The following is an 11,581-nucleotide window of genomic DNA, read 5'->3' as shown; positions in this document are numbered from 1 at the left end:
TCCGCGGCACCGGAATTACTGCTGGCGTTTGCATTACAGGTGGCCCTCCCGGGCAGCCTCAAAGACAGTCAAATCCTGCAGCCGCACCCTGCACGGAGCCTAAAAGCGGGCACTTGGGGCTCCCCTGCATCACCTTCCCCACCCGCCTCTGCCTTCGGCGTGTGGGAGTCAGTGGGCCTCCGGGTGCACCCGTGTCTGCTCCACGCTGCTCTGCTCATGGATCTGCCGTGCCCGCTCGGTGCTGGTGGCACTGCCTGTGGCCTGCCCAGCACTCCTGAGCCAGCTGTGCCCTCATACAGCCAGGCCAAAATGTCAAGCTAGGCACTAGTGGTGGGTGGCAGTGTATTTGTAGCGTGGGTGAGAGAGATTATTTTAGAAATGACACTCTGGATGAATAAGGGAGACTAAAGAAAACCATAGTCATGAAGGCTCCTTGAAAGAGGATGGGATTCTGCAGTGCACCTGACAGACAGGTGCACTCAGCTGCCTGCCAGTGCTTCCTCCAGACCTGAGCCAGGAAGACAGATCCGTCCCTCAGCCAGGCCCAGTCTCAGGACTTTTCCAGTCGTGCTCTTGTCTTGTACCAGTGTGAGCACTGGAGTGTGTGTGTTAGCTGCTGGCTGACACCCCATGCTGTGCAATGCAGTCACTGGCAGCTGAATTCCCACCACATTTTCGTATGGTTTTGTTTATCTCTTACTGCTCCTTCCTGTCCCATTCTCCCTCCTGGCATTCAGTGTAATGGGTGGACTTATGTTTGGAGTCTCCTGTTCCTTGCAGCTGTGTTGTTTTCCTACCTCAGTGCTGTGTGACAGACTTATCAGCACCAGGCATTCCAGGCTGCACTAACCCACTTGAGATAATGGAGGAACAATTCTGTCTGTGCTGGAGGGTGGGGGAATCCCGAACTCATGTTCCATATCACGACAAATCTACCAATACATGAATATATTGAATTGCCTTTCCTTATTCTCAACTTCCCAGTTTTGCTTGAACAGATTGACAATGTACCAAAAAATACGAGAAACATTTCAAAGTTCAATCCCTTACAAGAAATTAAGACTAGTTTGGAGCAGGAACTTTTACCAGCTGTGTTTTTAGCATTGTGGCTTGGGACAACCCTGGGAAACTGAAAGCTCCTGATGGAAAAAGGAGGAGAGGTTCCAGGTTTGTAATGAAGGACCCTGTATATCACTGGCTGGGTACATCTGCACGGAAAGTTCCATTAAGGCTAAAAGGCTACGGGAAGTGGGTCTTGCTGAGAAATTTGATTGTCTGCATTAGGTTGCTTTTCTACACAGAGCTATGAAACATTACCTGTGTGAGAGAGAATAATTTGCAGATATTAAAATACTAAATCAGGGTGTAGAAGCTCAGGAATGACAGGACTGGTTTCAGTGCAGCTCTTGCCACACCACTTACGTCAGTGGCCTCCTGCTTGACCACAGCTTCGGGTTCAAAGACTTGTTGACTTCAGGACCAATGTCAGATAGGTTTTTAGAGTAGGGGGGAAGGCACTTCTGCAACCCCCATGTCAATATAATCTGTCCTGTATTCTGTATAAGCCTCAGGCCTTGTTCTTCCTCTGTCCCTTTGCCACCAAGTTTTCCATCCCCTCTGCACCTAGCCATTTTCTTTCCTTTTTCTTTTATCAGGTCATTTAACTTTGAAGCCTGTTGTACATAATGAAACCATGCTCAGCCTTCAGTCACAGCATTTGCATAGTGAGGACAGGTAGACATGGGGCTGAATCTTTGAATGTATGATATATGCAATATTAGATGTGTCTGGCATTTGTCAGCAGGGAGCTGCAGTTCATAGGCGTGACATATTTTTCTGTTTCAGGCAACTGAGGGAATAGCTCATAAGTTTCTCTTTCCAGCAGGGAAAAAAAAAGTAAAATCTAGAGTATAAAGTTGCCTGTCCAGATTAAAAAAAGGCTAACAATAATTAAACACAGGGAGCGGTCCCACTGACATCCACACAATTAAGGGATCCTGACTTCATCTGTGTTTGTGGAATTGTGGCAGCATCTCAATATGCTTGTTAGAGGGGGGGAAATTCACATTGAAATCAGTGCCAAGAAAGTCTTTTTCTGCACTGTGTTAGTGTCTTGTTTCTCAATCGCAATGATCAAACATAGCCAAAATAGTCCTGCAAACATATATGGAACTAATTTAACATAGAGCTTAACTGTTACTCACATAAATACTTCCATTCCCACATCAGAATTTTACACAGTATCAAGCAAAATAAAAGAAAATTCCCATGAAGCAGGCCTACCCTGGAGACCGAAACGAGCAAACAAAACTATAGTGTGAGGAATCACAACATACTTCCAATGTATTTCAGCAGTTACATTTCTAGTACTGATACTCGACTGTGCTGTAGTTTTGACAAAGCTACAAAGCTTCACTGAGATCAGTGGCATAAAACAGGATACAAAATTTACCCAGTAAACCTTTCCTGCAGAGTACCAAGGGTTTTAATGGGAACCTATGATGTGACTGTTGCCACAGAAAGATGAATACCATAGTAATTGTTTAGTGAAAAACGCATAAGTAGAATAATCTGCAAAACCATTCAAAAGAGTATATTGGTCACATTACTAGATTCCTGTGATACTTCTCAGGGCATAGTGCTGAGGATGCCTTTGAGACAGAGGAACAGACATTGAAAAGCGATGTGCCTGTGGGATCACACGCTGCATGTGAACTGCTGCTTGCTTTGTTTTCTCCTTCATCTCTTGTTTTTATTTTACTCAGCCTGTGCATATCAAGTCCTTTCTCCTGTACTGGTGTCTACAGGTGGTCCCATCTGACTTGCCTCCCTACCAGTTTGCTAATTTCCGATGTACACACATAATTGACTCACGTGGGCATGACTCCAGTGGATCGAAGGTCCCTGGGACATTGTAATAACTCGGGGGCGGTGAGACAGTAAGCAGGCACAGCCAGCTTCGAGTCAGCCCTCCCTGACCTTCAGCTGAGACTTCGAAAGTCTGCTGGCTGGCTCCCTGCTGGAGGGAAAGGTACCTGTCCTCCCCGAAACTGGTTTTGTAGCGCTTCTGTGGCGATGCAGTTTATTATAGCATCATAGAATCGTTTGTGTTGGGAAGAACCTTAAAGATTTTCTAGTTCCAGCCCCTCTGCAATGCAATTTATTATAGAATCTTAGAATGCCTTGAGCTGAAAGGGACCTTAGAGATCTTCCAGTCCTAACCCCCCTGCACGGGCAGGGTCGCCTCCCACCAGCCCAGGTCGCTCCAAGCCCCATCCAGCCTGTCCGTGAACACTTCCAGGGGTGAAGCACAGCTCAGCTTCCACAATTGAGCTGCGAAGAGCTTCGCTTCAGGAGAGCATTCAGATCTCCAGGAGCCTCACTCAGGCCAGAGCCCATCGGTGGGTAATGCTCTACACTCTCCACGCTGGCCACACAGCCCACCCCTGCCCGCCGGTGCCAGGTAGAGGAGGCCACGGCCCCCAGCCTCCAGGCGCCATATCCGCCATTTCCTCAGCTGGGAAACGCCTCCGAGGGGCCCGAGGCAGCGGGCCTGACTGGGAGGCCCATCCCGTCCCGTCCCGCCCCAGCCCCTCTCCGGGGCGGAGGCAGCCCGGGTTGGCGGGGCGGGCTGGGGGGCTCTGCCCGCGCTACCGCGGCCGCTGGGTGTCGCCCTGGCAGCGGGCACGGCGGCGGCGGCGCCACCTCCGGGGCAGCCCAGCCCGGCGGCGGAGGCGCCGTTGTAAGCAGCGGGGCTGTGGCCGGCCCGGCGACCCACGGGAACCTGTGCCGCGGGGGGAAGCGCAGGTGAGAGGGGAGACGCCGGCAAGCGTGTCCAACCCCCCCCCCTTCCTTCACCCTTCCCGCCCCGGGGGCGCAGACCCGAGTCCGGCGCCGGGGATGAGTGTGGCTGTGGTGAGGAGGGGGGAGAGGACGTGGTGGCGGGCGGCGGTGGGCTGGAGCCGGGGCTGCGGGGGCCGGAGCCGGGGCTGCGGGGGCCGGACAGGTGGTTGTGGAGGTGGCGGGGCTGCAGCTGGGTACAAACCCTAAGAAATCGGTGCCGGAGTAACTTAAGCGTTTCCTTATCACGGTCCCGGGGAGGGAACCCCCTTCACCAACAGACAAACTCTCCGGGCTGCCGCATAGATAGAGGAGCCCGTACCAACGCGGGGGTTGTAATTACAGGTTTAGGGGGTACAAACGAGGAACCTTAAACCCCTTGTTCCAACTTGGCAGGCTGCGTCTGATGAGAAATGGAAATCTGGCTCCAAGTCATCCTTCCTGTTGTTGACATCACCTGAAAACTCCACTGAAAATATTTCCAGTAGTTTACTGCAAACAGCAGCTTTCCCTGAGGACTCAACACCTTGTGAGTATTCGCCCGCTGCTGGCAGAGCTCTCAGATTTTAGGAATCCATGGCTACGGCTTGTAATTGTTCTGCAGTGTTCATTTTATTGTGAGCATTAATAAAGAACTTTATCATACCCTGGGGTATTGTGTGCATTACAGCATAGGCAGCATTCTGTTTTTTTTTTTAAAGGTATAACTATTATCCTTGGGTTTTTATAACTATGTGAGAAGTGATTATTTGGTTTTCTGTTTGGTGACCAAAAGGAAGTGTTGGCTGCTACTGTCTACCTTCCATTCACAGGGGAAAACCTGAGAGGGATTATAAGTGTTTTAGGGGCAGGGGGATTTTCTCTCCACTTGTTATTTAAATGAGTGCCCTACTCATGTTAAAGGAGCAATCTTCTGGGAAGATTAGTAAACCTGTCTTTGTTCAAAAGTGGAAAAATACAACAGACTATGTTCTTACCCAGCGTTAGCTAGGCATGGTTAATATCCTCTAGTATGACTGTTTGCTGATATGCCTAAATTTGAGGAGAATGTTATTTACATAGCTTGCTTGCTTTCAACGTAATATGTCCAGGTGTGCAGCTGGTTTTATAACAACTTATTTTGGCAGGCTCAAGTTGCAAGTATTGTGTAATCATCATTCTTTAGATACTTGGAAAACAAAGTGCTTCTGGAGATGTATGATTACATGTCAAGATCATCAGTTGCATTGCAGACTACAAGGCATGTTATAATGACACTAAGTCAGAACTTTGTATTTTCTGAGCAGTATATACTAGTTGTATCCACCGTGTGTACCAAAACTAGAGTCATGTAAGCATGTTTATGTCAGTTATGTCAGTGAGGACCTCTTGCTTTGCAAGAGTGGATAAGTATTCTCTAGCAGTAGTAGTCTCATTGCATCTCTCCCTATTGCTTGTTTGAAAAGAAACTGTAATAAAATTCAGAAATGGCTTTGTGATGGTACTCAGTTGGTAAAGTTTTCACTTTCCCCTGCTTCCTGGTATTGATCCAGACAGTGCTGTCAACCCCATGTGGGAGTATGGCTTTAAACACTTTTTTCAGCCTCTTTGCAGAGCTTTTTTTTTTTTTCTTCCTTTTTGTTTTGCTCTTCAGGGCGCAGAAATTGTGGAAAGGTGGCTCTGCAAACAAAGCTCCAGATTAGTCAGGAGATCTGTAACTAAGCTTTTCCTAAAGGATCTGCAACCTTGTAATGGTACATAATAATATTTGCCATTATTTTACTCAGAAATGCTTCTGGAGCTTTTTTCCACAGGATGCCATGTGAGAAGGATAAACCCGTAGAGGATATAGTATCTACACTATAGCTGTAGGGAATTACTGACAGGTTTATGAAAATCTGTTCTATACATAGTTTCATTTTCTGAACATGTGCACTCCTTTAGTACCAAGGAGAAATGTGATAGGCTGAAGTGCAGCCTTGCTTGCTATGTAAAAAGAGATTATTTAAATTCTATACCATAATTTCATGGGATCAAATATTTGTCTACATTAATCTTCTGCAATACTTAAAGGGGGGGGGGAGGGACGATCAGAGGGGAGGATGCAGGGAAACAACAGCCTTCTAGTCAAAACTCAGATTACATTCTGGATAAATAATTACATGAGGCAAAGCAGAAACACCAATTTTAAGTATTGCAGACAGGTACAGTTGCTGCTAGTGTCTGCTTAATTCTTTAGTTTTCTCAGCTTCCTTCACAGCTCCTTGGGTACTAATGATACCAGACAAAAGTGGTATTCACTGTAGTATATTGCTTCAGTGCTCAAAGGCTTAATATTTCTAAGGACTGACAAAGGCAAAAATTATTAATAACTAAACACCTTTGTCAGCACATTATAGAGCATTATACTCTGATTGCCTTCACAATTTACTCTCCAAAAGTATAATGGTTTGGGGGGGGAAAGACTTTTTCAGCCATCAGTTAAATAAGAAATACATAGTTCTTAAAGTGAATATGATTTCAGCATCTTGCTGAGAAATTTAATCCAGATACTTGGCTGAAATGGAACCAAAGACTCTTTTCATCCTAACACTTCAAGCAGAAAAATAGCTGAATTTCTGCCTATTTGAGTTCAAACAAATAATTACGTGTGGGCCAGTTGCCATAGACCTTAGAGTAATGCAAGAACTTCTTAAAAATTCCTGTTCAAGTTCAAATGTATTTTTGACAGGTACTGAAATTTTATGTATTATACAATGATAAGTAGCAGGAACTAAAATCAACCTGAACCTCAAATCTAGTCTGCTTTTCTACATATTATAAGTAAATCAGTGTTTGATGGATAATAATGTGTTTATTGGTACACATGTGATTACTTAGAAGGAATACAAGAAGAGATGATTTTTGATTGAAGTTGTGGTTTGTAAGATTAAGTTGATTCTGAAGCTTTTTTATCTTTTTTTTTCTTTTTCTTTTTTTTTTTTTTTTTTTTTTTTTTTTTTTTTTAATATCTGTGAACTTCTAGCTCTGGTAGTTCCATGGAACAGCCTCTGTTTCTGACTCTGGGTTCTTGCACTTGAATTGTTTTCCTGCTTTGTATGTTTTGAGGTAGACTGATAAAAAATGTTATTAAAAGAATGGTATTGTTGTCATCTGTGTTTACCCACTCATGGATTATATTCTATTAACAAGTATTGCTTGTTACCTTTCTAGACAGAGGTTGATTTTTTAACTGGTACTAAATCATGAAGGAGGTGTTCAAAAGTTAAGAATAGCCAGAGTAAAAGTGTGGATTCCTGGTTTATTTGTTGCGTAGTTTTTAAAGGCACAAGTGTTGGGATGTTCTCTGTGTATTGTTTTTCTGGACAATGTGGATGTACATGACACAGTGATTCTCTGTGATTCTCTGTATGCAAGATGGTGCTGGTCTGGCCATACAGGTATTTTTCTTGTTTCCTGGAAAACCCTTGAGGTTCTGTTGCAGATCTGTGCACAGATCGTGATAATGAAGCAGGGAAGGACACTGTTGGTGTGCCATAGTTTGATGCCAAGGCAAAGACTGGTACCAAAAAAACGTTGAAATGACTAAGTGGCAATTTAGAATATATTTTTGAGATGTGTGTGATTAATGAAGCATAAGGCTGCACAGGACTTTGAGGTTAAAAGAAATCTAGCACATTACTCAAAACAGTTAATTTGGTGTATAGGAAAAGGAAGATGTCCTTTAAAGGAATCCATTTCATCATGTTACCAGCACTCATCTCCCTCTCTGCTCTCTGTGCCTCTCCCCTTGGTGCTCCCCAGGCCTTCTGCTGGTCCTCCAAACCTGAGGTGCATCTCAACCAATCCAAGGACAAGGGGGAGGCTGGCTCTGGTTGGGGCTGGGATTTGGGCACATCCTTGGGAAGTGGATGGAAGTATCTGGTGTGGATGCTGGGTGAAGGGTACTGGTGCTATGGGGCATAGCTGCAGTGTGATGTGCTGAGTGTGGGCACCCTTGCTAGTTTGCCCTAATCCTGAAGAAAGTTTTGTTTGGTCCCATGTAAAAAAAAAAAAAAACCAAAAAAAAAAAAAGCCCAAGCTTTTTGGTATTACGATGTGACCATAAGCATATTTGGAGCACTTTTCCAAACACACACTCTCAACCTCCTTCAAATCCTGATTTAAAACAAGCTTCTTCAAACAGCCTATCCTTACTTTCCCTTTCCCTGTCTTGACATACCTTCTTACCCACCTAAACACCATCTGTTTATGTGAAGTGAACCACTGAAGATGAAGTTTCTGGGTGTGTGACCTGGCATGGTGTTGGAGGGAAGCATTTTCATCTGCATTATGGAAAATGCATTTGTATTTGGTGGGGATGAATTCTACAAAGGTATGCATCTTGTGTCTGCACTACAGTGGGATCATTTTCTTTTCCTGCTTGAGATGCAGATTGCTTTAAGCCAGTCAAGAATATTTTTGTTTGGTTTTGTCAGCATCTGCAATATGACATCTTAGTGAGACATGTTGCTAGTCTGTTTATATTGTGCTGATACAATAAACTGATAAATTGTCTCAGATGTGTCAATCACTGAGGAAAGTGCTAGGTTTATAAAATAAAAAAGCACTGTGAATGTATGGTAATTATGTGTCAGCTCAAAAGTTGAGTAACTTTTTTAGTAGTGAATAATTTTTGATACATTTTACTTTTATTAAGAACTTCATATTTATGCATCTGCTACTGTTGCAAAAATTGCAGCTGGTTTGGAGTCTTGGGCAGGACATGATCTTTTCAGCACATCACTACGGTCTCTAATTGCACTACTATCTGCAATCCATACCCATTGCTTCAGTCAGTTCATTAATATATTGTGAAGCTTATGTATGAGTAATTTCCCTTCGTTTTCTGACCCCTATTGTGATTAGGCTGTGTCTGGCTGAAGTCTTTTGAGAGGATTTAGGGATGAGAGGCTGGGGCTGGTCTTTCTTCTGGCTGTGGAATTACCTGCCTGCCATCTGTAGTCTGTAATTGACATTATTGTTTTAGCTTAAATCCAGCTTTTGAAACTATGTCATTTTACTATAATTTTGTCTTTTCCAGACATTACAGTTGTAAAGTTTTCTGAATCTTGCAAGTACTTTTTTGTCATAGCTTTTCACAGCTTCTGGGTAAAATCAGACCATGCTCTTTTCATGTCCCCTCCCCCCCTCTATTTTCTTTTCCTCTAAGTGTACATGGTATTGGTCTCAAATCTTTACATTCCTCCTCTTTTGTTCTACTGTGATACAAGTTCAACCTCTCACTAGCCCCCAAGACCTAAAATCTGCATGGCTGAAAACACAGGAGGTTGAGATAGATACTTCAGAGGTTTTGTTGCCAACAGAAACCTATCTCCAGTGGTAGTTTTTTTCATTGAACAGTGCTGGATCATGGAGTTCCAGGAGAAAGTGATGGTAGCTGTTGTGGACCAGCTTGTTTCTTAAGTGTGAAGGTAGTTGCAATAAGAATAAATGTTATGCTTCAGCTTGTCTCTTGTTCCTGTTTTTGTGTGCTGGCCTGTGGTGCCCTCCAGGCAAATACGAGCCAAAGAAACTTTTTAGGATGGAAAAAGCTCAAAGGCAAAATTGAGATGGAGATTGTTCTTTCTCCACCTGTGTGTTCTGCTGCCTGCAATATCCACTTCTTTAATGGGTTTAAGTTCTCTTAGACATGCTGAAATCCAGTCTTTACTATTGTCAGGCTGTCATGGTTTAGCCCCAGCCATCAGCTCAGCTCCAGAGAGGTGGTACATTCACTCCCTGCTAGTGGGATGGGAGAGAGAGTCAGAAGAGTGAAAGTGAGTAAACTCTTGGGTTGAGATAAAGCCAGTTTAATAGGTAGAGCAAAAGCTGTGCATGCAAGCAAAGCAAATCAAGGAATTCTTTTACTGCTTTATTAAGTAAAAAATAAATCTGCAGAAAAGCAGGGCTACATCATGGGTAATGGTTTTGGGAAGACAAGTGGCATCACTCCAAATGTCTCTTCTTCTTTCTTCTTTCCCCTGCTTTATACACTGAACAGGACATCATGTGGTCTGGAACATCCCCTTGGTCAGCTGGGATGAGCTGTGCCAGCCATGTTCCCTCCCAGCTTCTTCTGTACCCCGAGTCTGCTCACTCTCAGGCTTCTGTGAGAACCATAAAAGGCCTTGACTCTGTGTCAGCATTGCTCATCAGTAACAAAAGCATCTCTGCATTATCAGCACTGTTTTCAGCACAAATCCAAAGCAAAGCCCCATCCTAGCTACTCTGAAAAATATTAACTCTGTCCCAGCCAAACCCAGCAACCAGAGCTATGTCAGATGCCTATTCAGAAAAGAGATTGTGAAGGATCCCATGTTCCAGCTCTTTGAGCAGGTACAAATTTGCTTCAGCACAGGAGGTGGTACCCCAGTTTTAATGTGTGATGATTTCTGCCAGAGGTGTGCTGGGTTCTGGCAGGAATGTGTTCAGTGTGCTGGAATGCCCTGCATCAGCACAGCTATGGTTTAAGTCTGTCTAAATGAATGGGAAACTCTAGTGAGGAGTAACCTGCCTTAGTTGCTAGAAGCTTAAAAATAAGCAAGAACAAATCCGATTTATTTGAATTTTAGTAAGATTAAGAGGCTTCAAAAGCTTAGCAAGTGATGATAGACATGCTTTTGACATAGCTTGAAAAAAAAAAGTCTTCCTCAAGTTATCTGCTTCTCTGTGTGGCTGTCTTCACAAATCACTTTATTTCAGTCAACCTTAAAGCAGGAAGGGAGGGATGTATCTCTCTGACCAGACAGGACAATCCATCTGAGGACATTTAATTCAGTTCTTCCTATGTAGTGGCCAGCAGCTGAGCAAACACTTGTCTACAGGTACCTGGTTCAGAGGTTTGGGTGAATGCTTTCGTGGTTGGCTTAGCTAATTCTTACCTCTGTTACATGGCTGCTTCTTTTTTGCAAGGACAAAATGGCATATATCCACCTTAATTCGTTGTCCTCTTTTAAGACATTCATGCCAGTGACTGTCCCAAGCTGAGGAGGGAACCTAAGTGAGTACAAAATAGGCTGAGAAAACAGAGGAGAAAGCTGGGAGAACCACAGCTTGAAAATTGCTTTATGAGAAGAAGAGAGATTTCTTCTCATTTGTTTTGAGTTTAACATCTGCTGGCTTCATCTAATGCTGATCTAGTATTTCTCCAAGCTGGTTTTCCCCTATTTAATTGTGTCTTGACTTTGATTTTTTAATGTTCTCCTTCCTTGAAACCCTTCTAGTTTTGCTAAACCTTTTCTAAGAAGAGAGGGCCAGAGTTAAAAAGCTCAGGATGCAGTTGACCTTTTTAGACAATTGTATAAAGGTGCTTTTGGTTTTATTCTCTGCAGTACTGATTGCTAGCTGTCTCCCTGCTTTTTGATTGTGCTGATGCTTTCCTAAGAAGAAATCCAGGATTTCATTTCTGAATAATTCAAAGCCCATCATTATGCCCATGTAGTTGAAGTGTTTTTTCTCCACTATGAGTATCAGTCTGTGTTTAAATGGTAGTGAATTCAGCCAGCCATTTTACTGGCTGCTTATTTGGTGTCATTAAGTCCTTCAGTATCTTTTTGCAGTCAGCACTTGCCTTTATCCTGAATGATTTAGCATTGTCAGTTTTATCACTCAGCTGTTGGTAGCCTTTTCCTATTCCCCTGTGATTCATTAGTAGGAATATTAAATGCATTATATTCTTAATGCAGATGGCCACGGGGCTGCAGTTAGTGTCCCTCCACTA

General features: G+C 43.8%; 1 protein-coding gene across 4 annotated transcripts in view; it reads left to right on the top strand.

Moving 5' to 3' along the window:
• The first annotated feature begins 3,674 nt into the window (after positions 1-3,674).
• ANKRD6 (ankyrin repeat domain 6) overlaps positions 3,675-11,581 on the top strand; it is a 102,028-nt gene continuing 94,121 nt past the window's right edge. For 2 of the 4 annotated variants that reach the window (XM_071741337.1, XM_071741335.1), the window contains exon 1: positions 4,031-4,369. The gene's annotated coding sequence lies outside the window, so the exon portion shown is untranslated. Of the gene's footprint in view, positions 3,808-4,030; positions 4,370-11,581 lie in introns of those variants that run through there. The other 2 variants (XM_071741339.1, XM_071741336.1) reach the window with 2 other exon arrangements.

Source organism: Heliangelus exortis, chromosome 3 (genome assembly GCF_036169615.1).
Source record: "Heliangelus exortis chromosome 3, bHelExo1.hap1, whole genome shotgun sequence".
Lineage (NCBI taxonomy): Eukaryota > Metazoa > Chordata > Aves > Apodiformes > Trochilidae > Heliangelus > Heliangelus exortis.
Note: the sequence above shows the minus strand (reverse complement) of the source record. Positions and strands in the feature narration are given on the sequence as shown.